The 19604-nt window shown below is 53.3% G+C and overlaps 1 long non-coding RNA gene across 2 annotated transcripts; it reads right to left on the reverse strand.

The window, feature by feature from the left end:
- Positions 1-6659: 6659 nt before the first annotated feature.
- On the reverse strand, positions 6660-18354 carry LOC150049505 (uncharacterized). 2 transcript variants are annotated; one of them, XR_016539004.1, is made up of 3 exons: positions 18042-18354; positions 15935-16053; positions 6660-6960 (listed from the first exon to the last, which is right to left on the reverse strand). It is a non-coding gene; the product is annotated as an uncharacterized LOC150049505 (long non-coding RNA). The 2 variants fall into 2 exon arrangements; XR_016539005.1 differs by lacking the exon at positions 6660-6960 and adding an exon at positions 8969-9036.
- Positions 18355-19604: the final 1250 nt, after the last annotated feature.

The raw sequence follows: 19604 nt of genomic DNA on the forward strand, positions 1-19604 counted from the left end.
TGTCTAGTCAAAAATGTGGCAAGCATGAGGAATAAACAAGACAGCTTGAGCTGGAACTATTTTTATAATCACAAACAATTCTTTATGCCTCTAACTTTTCCACTCAATAGTTTCCTCAATGATTTTTTAATTGTGTTTTCCAAAGTTAAACCTTCACTCCCCCACCCTTACAACTACTCCCCCCACCCCCCCCAAGAAATGGATCCTGTTGTTTATCATCGTGTAGCCCAACTTGGAAAACAGCCCAAACCCAGAATAGCTGTTTGTGCTGTTGACGTAGGAGGAAGTGCTCCCAACACGTTCTTGCTCTGGGTTGCTTCCAGTCTTTCATTAGTCGCCTGTGTTAATGGTGTGAGAAACGCCGCCACCAGGCCGAGGTGGCCTTGGCTGATGCTGAGGAAAGAGCTGAGTGACACAGGGATCAGCCTTCCACAAACAGCATTTGAGAAAACTTACCCATCTGAACCCCAGAGAGGGGAGTTAGAACTGTGCATGTTGTTTTAACAGTCCAGTTCTTTGGCCTGGTTGGTTTCCTTTCATGTTTCTTATTCACTGCCCCCAAGGCTTCTCTCCATTGATCTTAGGGGAAACTAAAACCCACAAGGAATCCTGACGGCAGCTGTCCCGCCCGGCTCTGCTCCTCTCTGGACCAATGGAATTTGGCCATTCCGTCGAAATGCAAATTGAATCATCGCCATCACCATCCATTAATCTTTCCTAAGCGTCGTGCTCAGGCCAGGCTCTGTGCTGCCTTGTCTCTGGGCACATGGACTGCTCGAAACAATTCTATAAGAGACCCAGCGGTGCCTCCACCACGGATAAGCAGCCTGTGGCCAATTATGGTTCTGCCGGCCTCTCTCAAATGGGCAGCTATAGCTCCAACCCCCATGAGCCCAGAGTCTTCAGGGAAAACCATCAACCCAGACAGACGATGGGGACAGAAGATAGGTGGCTTGTCCTCATAAAACCCACAGATCCTCAGAGCAGGCCGTAAGTCAGATTCCAGTGGTCACCCAGCAGGGGCCTGAATGGCATATTGGTATGTGGGGAGAGGCGCCATGCGCCAGGGCATGGGGGAGACAGAGCAGAGCAACCCCCGTCCACACGGCTCTGCCTGCCTGTGAACCCTGACAGACAAGGCGAGGACACAGAGCAGCTCCTGGCAAGGACAGTTTACAAAACTGAGCACAAAACGATACTTGCTCTTACCACACAACCCCGCAAACCCTGCAATCACACTGCTACCTAAACATGTGTCTTCGGGGAACGACCTGTTCCCAGAGGGCCCGGCAGCTTCATGCAGAGTTGCCTTGCAGGGTGTTGAAACATCTGTGTCACCCTCACACATCTGCTCACTCCCGGGGATTGTGCGCCACCACGGCTGTCTTCTATCTAGCGTGGGTTGTGGGAGTGGGTGGGGGTGACACGTCTGTAGCTTCATGACCCATGACGACATGACACTGTGGGAGGATTATGGGTCGTGGAGAGAGGACTGTGGAGTGGAGGGAGAGGGCATGTGTGGAAAACCTCTGTATTTTCTGCTATGTGCCTAAAACTCAGGTTTGTCCCATCATAAAAATATAGACAGGTAGAACCACAAAAGGAGACAGCATGGCCACCGCAGCTCCTCTGCGGCGTGGGACTTCATCACAGAGTTGTGCCATCTCCGCACACACAACCGCAGTGACAATGGCCGGTGCTCTCCCTGCTGTGGAGTGCACGTCCCTCCCCTCCGGGAAGGGAGAGCCAGGTAGAGGGTCCGGACGGGGCGGCCGGGCGGGCCTGGAAGAACGTGAGGCCAGGGTCTGGGACTCAGAACTTTGCCCTGGGATTCTTTTTCTGGAGTCTTCCCGCCGCTGGCCTCTTGTTCCTGAGAATTGTTAACAAATTGATTTTCTTCCACTTCTGTGTTTTGCTGGCGAGCCAAGGAAAATACCCACCGAATACCAACCACCTTCCAGCAGCCTGCCCAGCCCAGCGCCACAGCAGCTCTGCCTCCAGCAAGCCTGGGCAAAGGCAGCCTTCCCAGCCTTCCGAGGGCGGGCGGGCGGGGGCCCGGGGCCAGCGCCGGGCTGGGCAGGACCTTCACGGCCTGCGGGGACATTCGTGGCCACCACACACAGAGAACGGCCTTCCAGGCCTGGGAAAAGCCTTGGTCCCCTGGGACAAGCCCCACAGGGCAGTGCCTCCACACAGGACCGGGGAGGCGTGGGCAGTCTGAAGTGGGGGTGTCTGGGCCAAACCCAAGTCAAGAGACTGAGGTTTAGCTTCAGGGCTCCTGGAATCCCCAGTCCCAGCACAGTGGGTCCTGGACTTTCCTATATGAGACCCCCAGGGGTGCCGCCACCTCCAAGCAGTAATCAGGTCATAAAGACAGAGCCTTTGTGAGCGGGATGAGAACTGAGGTAAGCACGGCTCCCGGCCCCTCTCAGCAGGGAGATCATCTGAGAGCTGCAAAGAGGAGACACTGGTCTGCTGATGTCTTGGCCTTCCAGCCTCCAGACCTTTGGAAGATCCATCTGTGTTGTCACGAACCATCCATCTGCCAGCCTGTGCTGAAGAACCCGGAGTAGGCGGAGACACGCCTCGTCAGGCGTCCACTTGACGGCTGCCCTCCGCATTTGTGTGCTGAGCGGCTCTCATTACACGTCCTTACATTCGACACCACCTTCTGTGTACTGGAAGTTGTACAACATGAAGGCTGGGGCTGAGATCAATGCTAAAGTGACGAGCTAAGCCATTCCATCCTCCAATCAAAGCAACGGACTCAGGCAAAACCGGCCCCCAGGCTCCTTGGACAACCAGCAAAACCCCCTTTATTACAATTATTACATGCCCTCCTGGAGCTGTGGGCAGGGCCGGGGTGTGGGTGCAGGATGTGGGGACACTGATCAGAGCCGTGGTCTGGAATCTCTGAGCTGATCAGAATAGAAAACAGCTTCACCTTGGAGTTTGAGCAGAAAGGTGGCCAGAGTCTGGCGCTGGAGAGACGGCAGACACTCATCCCTGAGACCTCTCCTTGTACAAGGCCAGGCTGGTCTTCTGCTTGATCACAGAGGTCTACCCCAATTCCCCAGTCCCTGGGAGCAGGTGTTGAGCTCACACCGGGGCTGTGGTGGTATTTGGTGTGGGAGACCCCTCCCCCGTGAACGTTGCATGGAAAGTAGATAGAAACAAAGACTACGGGGGGGGGGGTGCGGCTAGCTCCCTTCTCCATGTCCTTAGCTTTCCAGCCTGCAGCAGTGCTGATAGGAGCTACCATTAACCCTTAGGTCCCTGGGTAAAAGTCACAAAAGGATGGAGTTTGGCTTCCTCTTCCTGCTGTGCTAGGCACCCAGTGACAAACACAACTGTGGCCCCCCCACACCCTTATGTCCCTGTAAGATGGACAAATGTGTCCCCAGTTCCTGCTGAGAGTTTGGAAGTGTGCTTCTCCTGTCAGGCCATCACTTTTTGCAGAGCTGAGTTTTCTACCACGTCACTCATTGAAAGCTCCATGGAGCCTGAGATCTTCGCCAGAAACCCACATACAGGCTTTTAAATTCTTCTCACAAATCCTAATCAAAATTTCCTGGTGGAGGTGCAGGCACTGAGGCACACAGCTGGGTTTACGGGGGCAATGGCAGATCTTAGGAAAACTGGCATCTGCTGGGAAAACTCTGAGCATTTGTACGGTGTCAGCCATGCAGGGTCACCTCGCGTGAGGGCAAATCCAGCTGCGGCCTTCCTCTCCAGGCCTCCTTAACACTCGGGCAGCGTCCGGCCTGCCTCTGTCCACCCACACAGCTAAGAGGCATCGCTCTGTGTGCCTGCTGTCTTTGAAAGTGTTTGGGAAGTTCTGTGAGTGCATCTTGGCCCGGAGGATGGAAAATTCTAGCAGTGCAAACACACCACGGGACCGGAGCTCTGTGCCTGGAATGGCATACAAGGAGAACCCTTGCCAGGTCGAGCGAGAGGTGGCGGCGGGCCTGGGGCCAAGTGGAGAGTTCACGAGTCCTCTTGGGGGAAAGGGAAGGGAGTAGAACAATTGAAGCTGCCCTCGGCTGCAGAGTTTGGAGGCGGGGGAGCTGAGTTATCCAGGTGATGTTCCAGCGCAGGCAGAAGCCCGGCTGTCCCTCGGCTGGCTGTCGGGCTGTCTGGCTGTCTGGCTGCCAGCTGTCCGGCACAGTCTGCAGGAACTGTGACTACCCTTGCTGCATGAGCCTACCACACCAGAGTTCAGGAGGCTGAGGCAGGAGGCTGCGAACTCCAGGCCTGCCTGGGCCGTCTAGTGAGAAGACCGACTCACCTCCACTCCCCCTGGCTGCTCCCCAGTGTGAAGGTGATGAGCCCCACGTGTCACCAGTAAAGACCGTCCACAGAGGCAGCACGGTGAATGCTAAGTGTCAGCGGAAGGCTACAGCTCCTCTACCCAGCAGTCTAAGGGCCCGGATGCAGGGTCACAGATCAACTCCAGCCTGTCACTCCACTCCGCAAACATAGCTAGAGCTGGCTGTATGCATCTCAGGCTTGGCAGTGCAAAGCTAGTCAAGGCCATCTCCAGCCAAGGAGCCCCCGAGGCTACTGGGATAACTGATGCCCCAAACCAGTCGTTGCAGTACCAACGACTTCCAGCAGGCGGCACCAAACAAAACCCTTTGGGAGGCAGCCGTGGGGCTGACATCCTGACTTCACCCATGCCAGAGACGGGCAGACACACACATCACTGCGGGGCACGGATGCCCTGCCTGCGCGGTCTCACTGCGTGGCTCTCCAGGCGCCGGTGGGGCTGGAGGAGAGGCTGACGATGCATCACCGCATCTCCCTGGCACCAAGTGGCAGGACAAGCCAGAGGTCATCCAGGGGCTGGGTCAACATGCGCCAAAACTCAGAGGAAAAGGAAGGAGCCAGACCATGGAGGCCGGGCTCGGATGGGTCCCCAGCCCGCAAAGAAAAGGGTGCGCAAGGGGCGTCACTGACGTCCAACCCCAGGACTGAGAAAGGACCATCGGGTCCTGTCATCTAGAGGTCTTGGTGACCTCCACGAGCAGCTTTGGAGGAGTGACTGGGGCCCAGCCAGGAGGAATGGGGGAGAGGGGTGGAGACCCTGCTCCCCCAGGAGAGTCACGGGAAGGGAGGCAGTGATGGAGGCAGCGGCCACCTGGCCTCCAGGGATACAGGGGTGCAGGAGGTGGGGGGGGGCAAGGGCGGGGAGAGGCCCTGGCTCCTCTTGGACTGGTACACTGCTTGTCGCTGGGCTCAACGAGGTCCAGACTGGTGACACTTCTCTTCCAGAAGACTGGCATCTGTATCTGTGGGGGCTTCCCTGCCCGCAGCACGGTGACACGTCCCCCGGGGGCAGCAGTGGAACAGAGGTGGCCTTGGGGTGGCTAAAGCACACACTGCCCTCCTGGGGCTTCGGCTGCGGGGCCTGCCCAGCCCCGTGATCATGGGTTCTCAGCATGAGTCGCTCCGCGGCACTGTGGGGTGCGGGTGTGCTGAATGGGGGGCTGTGGGGTGTGCCCCCTGGGACTCGTCCAGGGGACAGCTGGGTGACACCTCTCCCTGGTGAATGGCAGGTCGGGCCGGGGTGGGCCGGAGCCAGGAGTCGCCCATCTGCAGGGGTGAAGGGCAGGCTGGGCAGGGCTGCGCCTAGAGGAGACCGCGGGGCCTCACGAGGGCAGCAGCTTCCCGGGCCAGGGCCATGGTGGACCCTGCAGTCCCGAGAGCTGGCCCTCCCTGCCTGGGCCAGCATCCAGAAGAGCCGCAAGAGGAGCGAGAGGAGCTCGAGAGGAGCAAGAGGAGCAAGAGGAGCGAGAGGAGCAAGAGGAGCGCAGCCCCAGGGCGGCCTGGTATGGGTGGGCCACACGCGCACATGCGTGCACACGCGTGCACACACACCACACACACATGCACGCGCTCACACACACCACGCACGCACACACACACACACACAGCCTACTGCACCTGTGGTGCCTGTGTCTGGAGGCTGAGCCCCAGGCTTCTAGGAATTCAGTGAAGCGATGGGGTGAGGAAGGGGTGAAGACGCCCTGTCCTGCCCTGCCTGCCGTGCTGGCACAGTGCCTCTGACCTGGAGGGGGAGCCAGGAGCCTGGCCTGAGACAGACTAGCCATCGGGAGTCCAGGGGACAGAAGGCGCTTCAGGGCCTTCCCAAACGCAGGGCAGCGGCTGGGTGCTTAGCTCAGCTCAGCGTGCCCCACTTTGGGTGGAAGACCCTAACTCCCTCCCGGCGCCCCCTCCAGCCCTCCTAGACCACCCCTGAGGAGACCACGGGCTCCTAACCAACACTCCAGGATTCTGGCTTAAAGGAAACCTCAGGCCACACGTTAGCAGCCCAGGGGAGCGAAGGGAGAACAAATGCCCAGATGCCCTGGCTCTGTCGCCCGCCAGGTCGCACGCACACAACAACCTGGCTTGGGGCAAGGCAGAGAGCTAGGGTCTTTTATTTTAAAAGAACAAGGCGGTGCAGGTGCAGTGTGGTGGCTACACCTGTCACCCCAGTACCCAAGAGACTCAGAAGACCCATAAGCTAGAGGCTGTCCCACCTTACCCAAACCCACGGCAACATGGACGGCCCCCGAGAAAGAACACACATCACAAAGACACAGATGCTATAAGACTCCATTCCTTGAGGTGCGTGGAGTGGACAGGACCATAAGGAAGAAATGAGGATAGCTGTGGTGACGGGCAGGGAGGGAGGCGTTTGTGTTAAACAGGGAAGCAGGACACTCGAGATGGATGGTGGTGAGGGCCACCCAGCAAGGCCAAGAGCTGAGTAACCAGGAGGAAAGGCTGGCTTCCAGTCAGGAGTGGGCATGCACTCCTGTAGATCCAGGGACTCTCGAGAGGAGGCAGGAGGATTTCAAGTTCCAAGCCAGCCCGAGAAGTCAGACTGCTTCGTACACAACAGGACTGAGGGCAGAGCTCGTGTAGAGAAGTTCAGAGACCCAGGTTCAGTCTCTAGTGACACGAAAAGAGGATTTTAAGGTAAAATTTATATATGCCCTGTCACATTTGTAAGTAAAAAAAAAAAAAGGCATCGTTCTGAGTCTTTGAAGGCAGCTTTCTCGCATCCCGGGCAGGCTCAATACCCTGCCCGCAAATGCCAGGTCCCCCCAGGGTCTGGGGGCCAGGAAGTCCTCATACCCCAGGACAGCATCCAGGGGCACACTCCCCATGCCCAGGTCTGCTAGGGTTATTTGCCTTATCCTCACAAAAGCCCCTGCCTGGAGACCTGACTTTTCTCGATTGCGTTATGTACACTTATTATATACATATAAAGTCTATAAAGAAGGCCTTCTCAGTTACATATTTAGAGGATGTCAGATGCGGAGCCAAATCCAGTAGGCCCAAATCCCAGTGCATCACACGGTGATGCCTTTGCAGAGGATAGCAAGTTAAAATGAGATTGTGGGTCTGAACCCAGCCAGACTGATTTTTTTTTTTTGCTAGTCCTGGGGCTTGAACTCAGGGCCTGAGCACTGTCCTTGGGCTTTTTCCTCAAGGCTAGCGCTCTGCCACTTAGCCATAGCACCACTTCTGGCTTTTCTATGTATGTGGTACCGAGGAATCAAACCCAGGTCTTCATGCACGCTAGGCAAGCACTCTACCAATAGTCCAAATTTCCACCTCCCAGACCGATATCTTCAAAAGTGGAAAGTTGGGCACCAAGATAGAAACACATACAGGAACAGAAGATGACAGAGGGAGCAGGGAGGAGTTGATTTGGGGCAAGGGAGGGCCCGGGGCAGGCAGGCCAGCTCCAGGGAAGACCCCTCCTCTCAGCCTCTGCAGGAAGCAAACCTGCCAGCACACGATTGCAGAGTATAGTCTGCAGAACCATGGGACAGATTTCTGCTGCATGTGCCACCCAGCCTGTGGTTCTAAAAGACAATCCTACAAACCAGCCATGTCACAGAGGAGGAAGTCAAGGCCTGGAGAGATGGAAGTATTGGCCAGTCATGTGGCAGCAGAGCAGAGTTCGAATCTAGATTCAGTAGGGTACTGAGAAATACTGAGAAACACCTGGACAGGACCGAGGGTCCTTGATTTACAGCTTTGACTGATTCTTGTGGTCAATACTCCAACCAATTCCAGCAACCAACCAAAAGAACTGGGAAGAAATGCTGTCAGCTCTCTGGCTGTCTGTGGCTTGCCGCAGAGCTCCTCTGCCCGAGGTCTGTCTACTTTGGATTTCGAGGTCCTTCCTGCTGCACTTTACTGATTCATGTTGTTATACATGTGGCTGCAAAGAGACTGGGGTGAAGCCTGGGGAATTACTGCCACCTTCCCTCTGACCCAAGGGTTTTGCCTAGCAACTCTAGAGCTTAAGATGCATTGTCGTCTTACAGCAGGCATCACCCCAGTTTCTCTCAAGTCCTTTTCTTACAGCAATGGAGTGGGGGAGCCGTTACTAAGATAACTGAGATAATCCTTGTCACTTGTTGGGGGACATTGAATACATCAACCAGGGTTCCTGCCACTGCTCAGTCTACTGTATCCTTTGTGTACCATGTGTAGCATAATATAATAGTATCTCTTGGATCAAAATAGCGTCACAAGGCATCTCAAAATGCGCCAGCATCAAAATGGCAATGTCCAAGAGGCCCACATCCACGCCACACGATCATCCCCTCTGCCTTCTACGTGGGGAAAGGGGATGCTCACACGAGCACATCAAGGCACCCCTCACATCGTTGCTCCTGTCCCAGCTTTCTGATCTCCTCTGAGACCACCTCTTCTCTTACATCCCCTCCTGAGCTGTGCTCCTTGGCTCCTTCACCGGAGAACGGCATGGTCTGGGGCAGCCTCTGAGCCTTGAAAACATGGATAAGACCTGTCTAGTACTTTGGGGAGACCCAGCCAGATGTTTTATTTCTCTCCGCCTAGACAGAAGTACTCAAAGCGGTGTGTGGAGAACTCAGATTCTCTCTGTTGAAGCTTGTCACGGACAGTCTGGGCATTGTGTGGACGAAGGAACACCCAGACTCGTCAGGACCTCCTTGGATGTGGTGGCATGCTGAGGACCACATGCTCCTGTAGAAATACAGCATCAGATGTAACAGAGGAATTGCTTAAGAAATGCTGGCTGGCGGAACGTGCTGGGTGTGTAAGGGAGCACAGGATGCAGAAGAATCACAGTGCTGTTGAAGTGGTGCAAGCAAACTGTGACCCAGCCTCCAACAGAGACAAACAGCATGACTCAAGAATAAAGAGAGCTTCACCAGACGTGGTGACAGCCGAGGCACTGGCTGGGACAATTGGTGCATGGGCCCTGGGGAGTCTCAGAGGCTGAGACCACCTGCAGATACATTCCAGCCTGCCAAGATGTCAGTGGAGGGCTAGAACATGTGTGGCTCACTCCATGGACCTGTGAGATGAGTGACAAGTGCTCATATCCCACCAGCTTCCCAGCAGAGGCCCCTGGAACCTTCCTGGGTACTGCGCCTTGTCACCAGGTCATACCTGAGGAAGGAAGGACAGACATATGGTATGACCTGTTTGTTCCGCTTCAACTGGTCCCCCAGTTGGAAGAAAAGAACAGAAGTTGATCCACCAAGATCGCTTTGATTTTTGGATGTAGATGATTTCAGAGCCTCTACTGAGTGTGTTCATCTTTCAGGCATTTCTGTGGTTTTGTTTTTGTTTTTTAGTAAATTCTACTTTAGAAGAAAGTTTCTATTTCCATAGAAAAGGCTGTAATGGAACAACTGGGCATTCTATTGTCTGCCTTTGCTGGGGAAAGATTCAACATGCAGGTTTAGGTTCCCACGGGCAGCACCACCTGTCCTAGGGAAATTTTTTCTGTACCAAGTGCTTTGACAAGCGAGTTTTATGTTTATTGGTACTCATAAGAACCAGACTCGACCAGTAAGATTTTCTCCTCTAAGACTGGCACCAGGCAATGACCTTAATAGACATAAAACACCACACCCACAGAAGTTAGAGTTCAATTCTCTTTTTTTTTCCTTGATAAAGAGCAGGGGAAACAGACACATTTGAATAAATCAACTATTGTTTTTAACAAAGTAACATTTAAATCACTAGCCAACTTGCTATTTAAAGTTATCCCTATGAGTTAAAAAGTGAGTGGCAACTATTTAGAAAGTAAAACGATCACACTTTCTAGCTCATCGGTTTTAGTTCATCTAGAGCACCACGTGTGTGGATCCTTTGCCTCACAGATCTAGATCTGCAAGGCAGCTTTTGTATGCGTATGTATCTTTAGAGATTTCACCTGATGATCTAATTAACTGCATTTGGCCAGGAGGTTTCTCCTTGGTACAGTGATTTTGTTCCACATAGAAAGAACTCATTGGACCTAAGGAGATCTCCATGTCTCCACTTAATTTTATTCTCCAGAGGTCTTTGCTGAATCATTTGTCTTCCTACCAAAATCGGCACTCATCATAAATAATGACCACAAACGGGGTGGCTCGATTAACAGAAGCTGATGCTCTCACAGTTTCAGAGATTGAAAGTCCAGAGCCGCTTCTCCATGAAACAGCAGGCACTGGCTCCTGGCACCTCTTCCTTCCTGGCATGTGGGTGCTTCATCCCACCTCTGTCTGTGGTCACATCTCCTTCTTTCAATCTGGGCATCAATCTATCAACATGCGCATGATATAAAATGAGGAATCTGGGTGGGGGTTTTGTACTTTGCCTTTTGCAATAATGGGATTGAATGCAAAATCTGTGCCGGTCACACTGCAGGCTCATGCCACACCAAGATCTGTCCTGGACGCTTCCCAATGCACCCAGCTTCTGCTCATGGAGACTGAGTCTCTTGGGCTTTTGTGTCTGGGCTTCCCTGGCACCAGAATGTCTCCAGTCTCAATCTCCTGATGCTTGAGATGACAGCTGTGTGACACTGTATGTGGCTATGTGTTGAAGAGAGGACCTCACTAACGTTTGTGGTCATACTTGCATTGAACCTCAACCTTTCTCAGTATCCCCTGGGAGATACCAGTGCTTGGCAGGAATTAGATTTTTTTAATAAAGTTTTTTTAAAAAATTATTCTTAAACAGTTAACAGACCAGGAAGATGGCCTAGTGGTAGAGTGCTTGTCTGGCAAACACAAAGCCCTGGGTTTGGTTCCTCAGTACCATATACACAGAAAAAGCCAGAAGTGGTGGTGCTGTGGCTCAAGTGGTAAAGTGCTAGCTTTGAGAAAGTTCAAGGACAGTGCCCAGGCCCTGAGTTCAAGGACCGGCAAAACAAAAGAGTTGTACAAAGGGATTTCAGTTCAACATGCCAGTTTGTGTCCAGTGCATGATGATTGGTGTCACCTCTAAGAGATTTTTAAGGACCAGCACTGGAAATTCTGCTCCATTACTTTCAACTGCAATGTGATGGGAGCCTCTGTTTATACCCAGCCATTTCCTTCTCTATGGCAGACCCTCTGAGAATTTTTTCTACTGCACTGAATCTTTGATGATAGGCTTGTTACCAAAAGTCTTTGCAAACTTCTGTCTGTGGCCTCTGATTCCTAAAGCTGTCACACTTCTCTGAATCCCAGCTCTGCACACAGCCCCAAGTCTGAATGCCAAGGGGGGGGGGGGACTCCAGGCTGACTTCCATGTTTTTATTAGGGTAAACTTGATCCGAGGGGAGTGTTCCTGATAATCTTGAGAGGACAGGAATCCAATTCACTGCCATGATTTCCTCCACTCCCTGGATTTTTTTTTTTTTTCCATGTGGAAAGAAACCTGTCACAAGCTTCAGACTGGTGGCAGGCCAGAATTGTCTTTATAGTGTCACAAACATCACAGATGGAAAAAGGGCCCGAATCCTTCCGTCTGGTCCCGGGAAGGACATTTGCTAATGATTCCACCCCAGAGCCAGAAGGGAGGTGCCTGTCCCATCCCGAGAGAGGCCTTCCAGTTGAATGACTCTATGCGTGTACATTTCCTTTCATTCATTTGCTTGTTACATTTACCAGGCTTGGGTTTGAATTTTGCTTGGGCTTTTTAAAAAATGAAAAATAAGAACAAGCTTCGGTTTAGCTTTTAGACCATAGTTTCCATTCATTCCATCCATCCATCATCCATCCATCCATCCATCCATCCATCATCCATCCATCCATCCATCATCCATCCATCCATCATCCATCCATCCATCCATCATCCATCCATCATCCATCATCCATCCATCCATCATCCATCCATCCATCCATCATCCATCCATCCATCCATCCATCTTGAGATCCGAGGACTGGGGTTTGAAGCAAGTCCTTGACACTGATCTCCAGTTCATCACCAAAAAGCCACAGGTGGAGCTGTGATTCAAGTGGCGGAGCACCAGCCTTGCGCCAAAACTCCTCAGGCACAGCACATGGAGGCTGAGCTCAAGTCCCAGGCCGGGGGGTCTGCGCACGCGCGCGCGTACACACACACACACACACACACACACACACACACACACACACACACACACACACACACACACACACACACACACACACACACACACGACGTCCATGTGGAAGGGAGCACGCACTCCTGGACACCCTCTCACCGGGCCCGGGCCCGGGGGCGCCACCTCCCTGGGTGGGGCCGTGGCTCCAGAGACCAGGCGGGAGGAGACGAGACCGGCTCCAGAGGGCAATCTCAGGGAGGGGCAGCAAACTGGGTCTGCGTGCTGTACACGTGCGCGCCGCCGGAAGCGCGCCCCGCCGGAAGCCGGGACCCCGTCCCGCGCCAGCGGCCTCGTGCGGCCCCGGGACCCGAGCCGGGGCCTGGTTCGCCAGCGCAGGCCTGGGCCCTGCGCAGCAGCCTGGTGACCCGCAATCCCAGGACGACAGGAAGGCGCGCAGGCATCCACCACCGCCAACCCGACCGCAGCCCGGCTTCCCCGTGGAGGAGACGTAGGAGGGCGCTTTCCCTGAGCCTGCGGAGCGAGCGCAGGGCCGGCGAGGCCAGCGCAGAGAAGCCCACCGCCCCCGCCGACCTCCTGTGACGCTGGGACCCCAGGACGCAGGAAAACTGCCACGGGCAGATTAAACCACTGTCAGGAAGTGGAGCTGCCAGGCGCGGGTGGCTCCCGCCGAGCATCCCGCCACCCAGGAGGATAAGAGCTGGGGATCCTGGCTCAAAGCCAGCTCCAATCTCCAGTCGTCACTGAAAAACCACAAGTGGAGCGGTGGTCCAAGCGGTAGAGGGCTAGCCTTGAGGAAAGGAGCACAGGGACAGTGCCCAGACCCAAAAACGAAAGAAGAAAAGTGGAACCAAGAGTCTGATGCCGCAAGGCCCGTCTTCTGGGCTTCCTGAACCCGCCCTGCCGCATTCCCTCCTCCCAGCATCCTGTCCCAGCACGCGTCCTGGAGGGACTTACCAGGACTAAAGGGAATTCTCTTACCAGTGTGTCACTTTGAGGAAGGAATGGGCTGTGGGAACAGGACACAGAGCTCTTGCTTGCTTCCAGAACCTTCCAGTCTCCTTCAGTTCAAAGCACTCACTACCCCCAAGGAGTCATAAGGATGGATTTTGTGTTCTGGGCCTCCACTGCTCCAGCTTACAACAGGGTACACAGCATCCTGTCAGCTCCTTACCACAGAGTGCCAGGGAACCCTGGGTGAGATGAGCAGCCCTGCACACGAGGTGGAGGTCCCCTCCTCCAAGCACTCACAACCCTGCTGGCTCAGCTGTTGTCACACTATCCCAGACGGGGCCCAGGACGAAGGTGGGTGGGCTCCAGAAATGGCCACCCTACCAACCAAAGCTTCTCAGGGCACCAGTACCATGATGGGACCCCATCGGATTTTCTTCAGAAGGGCCCACCATCACATGCCATCACATGCCCTCAATGCGTGAGCTTCTGTCCACAGGTTCCTGTGTTGGAAGGGGCGTGCTCTTATAGCAGGACTTACAAGCTACCTCCATTTTATATGTCTCCTTTGCTTGACATTCTCTTTTGTAGTCACCTTGTGGTCTGGAAAGGATAGACTCACATACCCACCTCTATGAAAAATGAAACTACCCCCAAGACAAGGGTCCCACAGGACAGAACCCCAACAAGAACAGTGGCCTGCAGTGACGTGGCTGCACCCTGGCTGGAAGCGATCATCTGGGACTGCTGCCCTCCACTGGTGAAGGCCACGGCCACATCCCTGGAGCCTGAGTGGACAATTGCACGTGGCTGAGGGCTGGTGTAGGCACAGCCCCCTCTGCTGCCCAGTTCTTCTCTGTTTAAACCTCAAGCTCATGTATATACCCCCTGAAGTGCTTCGTTGCCTCTTGTCTTGGAGGAGCAAATCTTTTTCTGCCCTTCACCATTCTGTCTTTATGAAGGAAAGTGTCTGAGGCTGACATATTGGAGTTGCGCCTCTTTGATGGGAAAGAACCAGTCAAGTGCTGGTAGCTCGCCCCTGTAATCCTCCCTACTGAGGAGGCTGTGATCTGAAAGTCCATGAGACACATCTCCAGTTAACCACCAGAAAATTCGAAGTGGCTCTGCAGCTCAGAGTGGTAGAGTGCTAGCCTTGAGCAAAAGAGCTCAGGGCCCACAACCAACAAAAACCAAACCCTCACCTTTCCTGTATCTTAGAACTGCCCTCACAGATTGTCTCCTATCTCTTCCCCCTTCCTAAATATACCCTGTGGCTGTAAAAGAGGTAACAGATGCAATACGAACAAACAAACTTCCCTATAGTGGAAGATTCCATCTCTGCAACTAGAGCCCCTCTTCCCATCCAGCCCTCCTTCCTGGGACTGGCTACCCCAGACCCTTCCCTGTCCAGCTTCACTGTCTCTCCCTAATAAAAAAGTGACCTCACCTGTTAGAGAGCAGCCAGCTGGAAGGCTCTGGCATCTCTTCTAGGCTTTTATCCCAGAAGAATGAGTCTGTTGGTTTAGTGAGTTTGCTTTCTGCCCTTTATTGTTACCCCTCTGTTTACTTACACTCTGGCCTAGAATTCTGATTACAATCTCAGCTTGAGGGACAGCTGGAGACAAGCCTGGCCTCTGGCTTTGGGGCTGAGACAACCCTTAAGGTCCGTTTTTGAGACATGAGTAGTTTTCCCAGGGGAAACACACTTCAGGAGAAAAGGGTTTTGGCCTTTTCAGGTAGCATCCATCTTTATCAGTTTCCCAGAGAGTAAGACAATTAACAAATGCATCCAATAAATCATTCATTCAAAAAGCATTTAACTCAGCTCTTATCTGAGTCTCTCTAAGAACAACCTACCAGAAAGTCTGCAGAGCCACTTTGGCTGGAATAGATCAGATCTCCAGACAGATTGCTTTTAGAATGTCAGCAATAAGAGATGCACAGGTCTCCACAGTTTTAAGGACTTCTAGGCTGTCTTTACCAAGCCTGAGTAGTGCAGGGTCAGGGCATAGCTGGCCACCAGGGACAATTCGAGATGGAGCCTCACCCCAGCTCCCTCCCGTGGAGGGAGCACAGTGGGCAGACACCAGATGGACAGCCCAGCCCTCCAGAACCACTCAAGGCAAGAGGGGAATGGCGGGGGAACACTAGAATGGCCTGTTTCACTTCTGTGTGTTGGAATCCTCCACTGCACTAAGTTGGGTTTTTTTGTTTTTTAGTTTTGTTGGTTGTAGGACTTGAACTCTGGGCCTAGGCGCTGTCCCTGAGCTCTTCAGCTCAAGGCTACCACCCTACCCCTTGAGCCACAGTGCCACTTCTGGTTTTCTAGTGGTTAATTGGAAATAAGAATCTCAGGACGTTTTTGTGCCAGGGCTGGCTTTGAACCTTGATCTTCAGATCTCAGTCTCCTGAGTAGCTAGGATGACAGGCGTGAGCCACTATGTGCCAGGCTTGCACTGAGTCTTTGGAGCTCAGTACCATTTCTCATCCCTCTGGCCACTCCAATGACTTCACTAACCTCTCTCCTTGCAGTCCCTGCCTCTAGACACTGTCCAGGTTGAGCGGTGGGGCAGGCCTTTGGCATGTAAGGGGGGGGTGCACATTTACCTCTGAACCATCTCGTCACAGGTTCTAGAACCCAACAGGTGCAGGTGGTTTGTGGGGTTCTTGATGCAGTATTAGCTTAGTCAGAACGTCTTCCTCCCCTCTGTTGGTCAGCTGCAGTCCTGGAAGAGAGACTAAATTGTCAGGCACCTTGATAGCAGGGCGTTCTGGGCTTTGCAGGCTGGGCTGACTCTGCTAGGCTGTGCTAGGGGGAGGGGATTCTGGAGGCTCTGTAGCCTTGAGACAGAGGCCTGCACTCTGCTTGGAAGTGTGCCCTTCACAAACAGCAGCCAGACCCTCTCCGGCTGTTACTCCATGAGCAAGTCTATATGCTGGGGTACGGTGCTCAAGGCCCACCCCCACCCTCTGCTGTGCCGATGAGGAGCTAGCCAGTGGCCCCTTACTGTCCCATAACTTGAGGAGGTTTTCCTGGACAGAGGCTGAGAAATGCCAGAAGTATGTGTAGTTTGCACAGCCTGTCCTTTCTGAACAGTGGGGTCAGTGGATGAAAGCTTGCTCATTCAAGTAACCTTCTCTGGGTGGAAGAAATCTTGCACATGAGAAGATAAGATAGCCAAGCGCTGCAGGGCTGGCTTAGCGGAAGAATGGGTCCTTTGTGGGGGGAGAGCAGAACCCCAGCATTGGCGACTATTATCCAGGCTTCCCCCTGCTGTGTGCCCAGGAAACGCAGCCTGCCTGACTCACATAGCAGCAGCTCCATCAGCTGCTTTGACGTCTGAAAGAGACTTGAAGATGATGACTGCAAGGGACCCACTGCCCCACAAGGAGGGCCCAGGCCCAGCCTGAGGGCACCCTGGCAAACGAGGAAAGGCTGGGCAGAGCCACCCACCCTACATGGCCAGAGCGCACGAGGAAAGGCTGGGCAGAGCCACCCACCCTACATGGCCAGAGCGCGCGCACACAGGCAGGAGGAGAAGGCAGACAGCCTGGAGTGGCAGCTGCAGGTCTATTCTATGGAAGGGAAGCTGCTGCTGCTGGGGTGACAATGGGAAGCCTAAAATTAGGCAGATTGTAGTTCAGGTACAAATCTGCAGCCCTGGGATGTGTGGGAGGGGGTGGGGGAAGGAAAGCCCCAACCTAAAATAAGCAATGAAAAACTATTGGGAATTTATCCACCAGCCCAAGAAGCATGAGCCCTTGAGTTCAAATCCCAGTATCAAGCCTCCCCGGCCCCAAACAAGGACACGAGGACTGAGCCAAGGCTGGCTGTCGCCTGAATGAAGACTGCTGTGCAGAGCCTGGCAGCGGGGGAGCCGCAGAGCTCACTCTAAAGACCTAGTTGAACCTGGGCCACTCTTCCCATTCCAGCCCTGTTTACCCTGAGCGCCTTCCATGCCTGTGTGTGGGTGACTCTGGGTTGGATGTCAGTGTCGTGAGACATGACAGAGCAGAGCAGGGCAGCTCCAGCTCCCTGTCATCACAGATCCAAGGTTATTTTCCATCTTCCCTACTTGGACTCACAGCATAGGGTAACACTAAGTTTGGAGTTCCAGGAAGACTGCAGGTTTTATGACGTCTCTAGTATCACTTCTGGGGCTTTCTAAAGGAAGCACGCTTATAGTGTGAAAGGATTGACCCCCACCCTCTCAACCTAGGTGTATGCGGAAGCAAGGCCAAACTTCAGGCGTGCTCTGCCGTGCAGCCAGCACAGTCCCACCTAAGCCTGGCTGCAAACATTCCCTCCCGGGCCCCTGCGCCTCTCCTGCCCCAACAGCCTTTGGATAACCTCTGCCTCCTGGCTCAGACCCCGTAAAAGCCTAAGTCCAACCCCACCTCCTTGCACAACCTCTGTTGCAGTAGGAAAGTTGCTGCTCTTTAACGCTTGGTCTTCCCAGGTTGAGACCGAGCCTGGCCTGTTCTTTCTCCTCCACTTTGCTAATAAGGTGGACTTGACCCCTTTTCATTTAGTTGTACATAGCTGCACAAAGGGGTTTCCGTTGAACATGCCAGACAATGTGTTAGGGCGGGGCGGGGGGGAGGGATGGCTCAAGTGGCAAAGCATTCCATGGCAAGTGGGAGACCCTGAGTTCAGCCCAGTGCCCCTAAAAACACCCCCATACACCCATTGTGAGCTCTGTCAGGGCCTCACCTGCTTCCATCACACAGCCAGAAGAACCCTCTTACTAGCTACCTAGGATTTTCATTCTAGCGAGGACAGACACTGCAGTGGGGCTGGTGGGCAGGAAGGACTTTCTCTTCCATCTTCCAGTGAGAAGTAGGTGAGCCTGGATAAACAAACAGTCCCCGAGAGTCTTACAAAACTGGCATCCAACCCAGAGGAGCCACACAGGCGTGGAAAGAACGCCGTATAAACAGGTCTTGAGTGACAAGGAAAAGGTTTGGTGGTAAGTACTCCTGCTTTGCAATTCACGCTGGATCTTAATCCCCACAGTGCTGGCACAGGAGGCCAGCCCTCAGGGGAGTAATTATGGAGTCACAAGGGCTTAGCCTAAAGAACTAACTGGTGCCCTTGAAGGGACTGCAAGGGATCCACTTGGGACCTTCGTGCCATTTACTCTCTGTGTGACAAATACCTAACAATGTAAAACAAGGAGAGGTGGAGTCACGGTTTCGGCCTGTGATTGGCTGGCCCCAGCATACACCCATGGTAGGGGAAGCATGAAGAACAGCCTGTTCACCTAGAGGTGAACAGTAAGCAGAGTGGCAGCAAGGGCCCGAGGACACATCCCCAAGCAGGCCTGGCCTTCTACAGCTTCACAAGCATCAAGAGACTTAAACACATGAACCCGCCATTGGATTATCTACTGATGAAGACAGAGACCTCCCAATCCAATCACTCTCCCCAAAGCCCCACCATCTTGGGGACCAAACGAGAGCCCTTTGAGGGACCACTTCTCACGTAAACCCTAACATCACACTTGTGTGCTTAGGTCACATGAGGATGTGGGAAGAAAGTCCTTGCTAAACTCTGACAGCGTTGCTGTGACCTTGATCTCCCAGATTCCAAGACTGTGAGAAAATAATACGATCAAGTGATCAAACCTAAGATATATTAGAAAATAACAGATAATTATCTACCCATTCATTTTTGAGAGAAGTAGCATTGTGGTGCATTCCAGAAATGCACTTTTATAGCTAAGCTTTTGGACGAGGGAGTTATCTTACTGGCACGTATGACTGACCTAGAGATGGAGGAGGGCTCCATCCCTTTCCAAGACGGTGACTACTGGACTGACTGGAGAGAAAGATGACTTCCACCTCAGCCCTAGGGACTCTATTGGGGAGACCATGAGACTTTCTTATAAGACATGTCTCCTTTTGCTGTGGCCACACTGCTTAATATAAATCTTAAACAAAACCTGTGATCTGCACTCTATTGTGGATGCACTCAAGTTGAAACACCACACCACCTCCTTGTCAAAGAATGGCAGCACAATGCTGAGAGCTGGGCTCCGCTGTGTAAACATGGTACTCGAGCTCTCTGGCCCCAATTTTTCATCTGTGAAACTCAATTTGCCTTGACTTGGCATCTGCTAGGTTCTGTGCGTGGCCTCTGTTAACTCGTTTCCTCTTAACTGTTCTTTGTGGCTAATGTGATTATCATCTATTACAGATGCTAAGTCCAGGGCACAGAATGTTCAAATACTTTTCCAAGGCCCAATAGCTAGCTAGTGGTCAAGCCAGGCTCCCC

This window comes from Megascapheus bottae, chromosome 20 (assembly GCF_031878675.1).
Source record: "Megascapheus bottae isolate mThoBot1 chromosome 20, mThoBot2.hap1, whole genome shotgun sequence".
Lineage (NCBI taxonomy): Eukaryota > Metazoa > Chordata > Mammalia > Rodentia > Geomyidae > Megascapheus > Megascapheus bottae.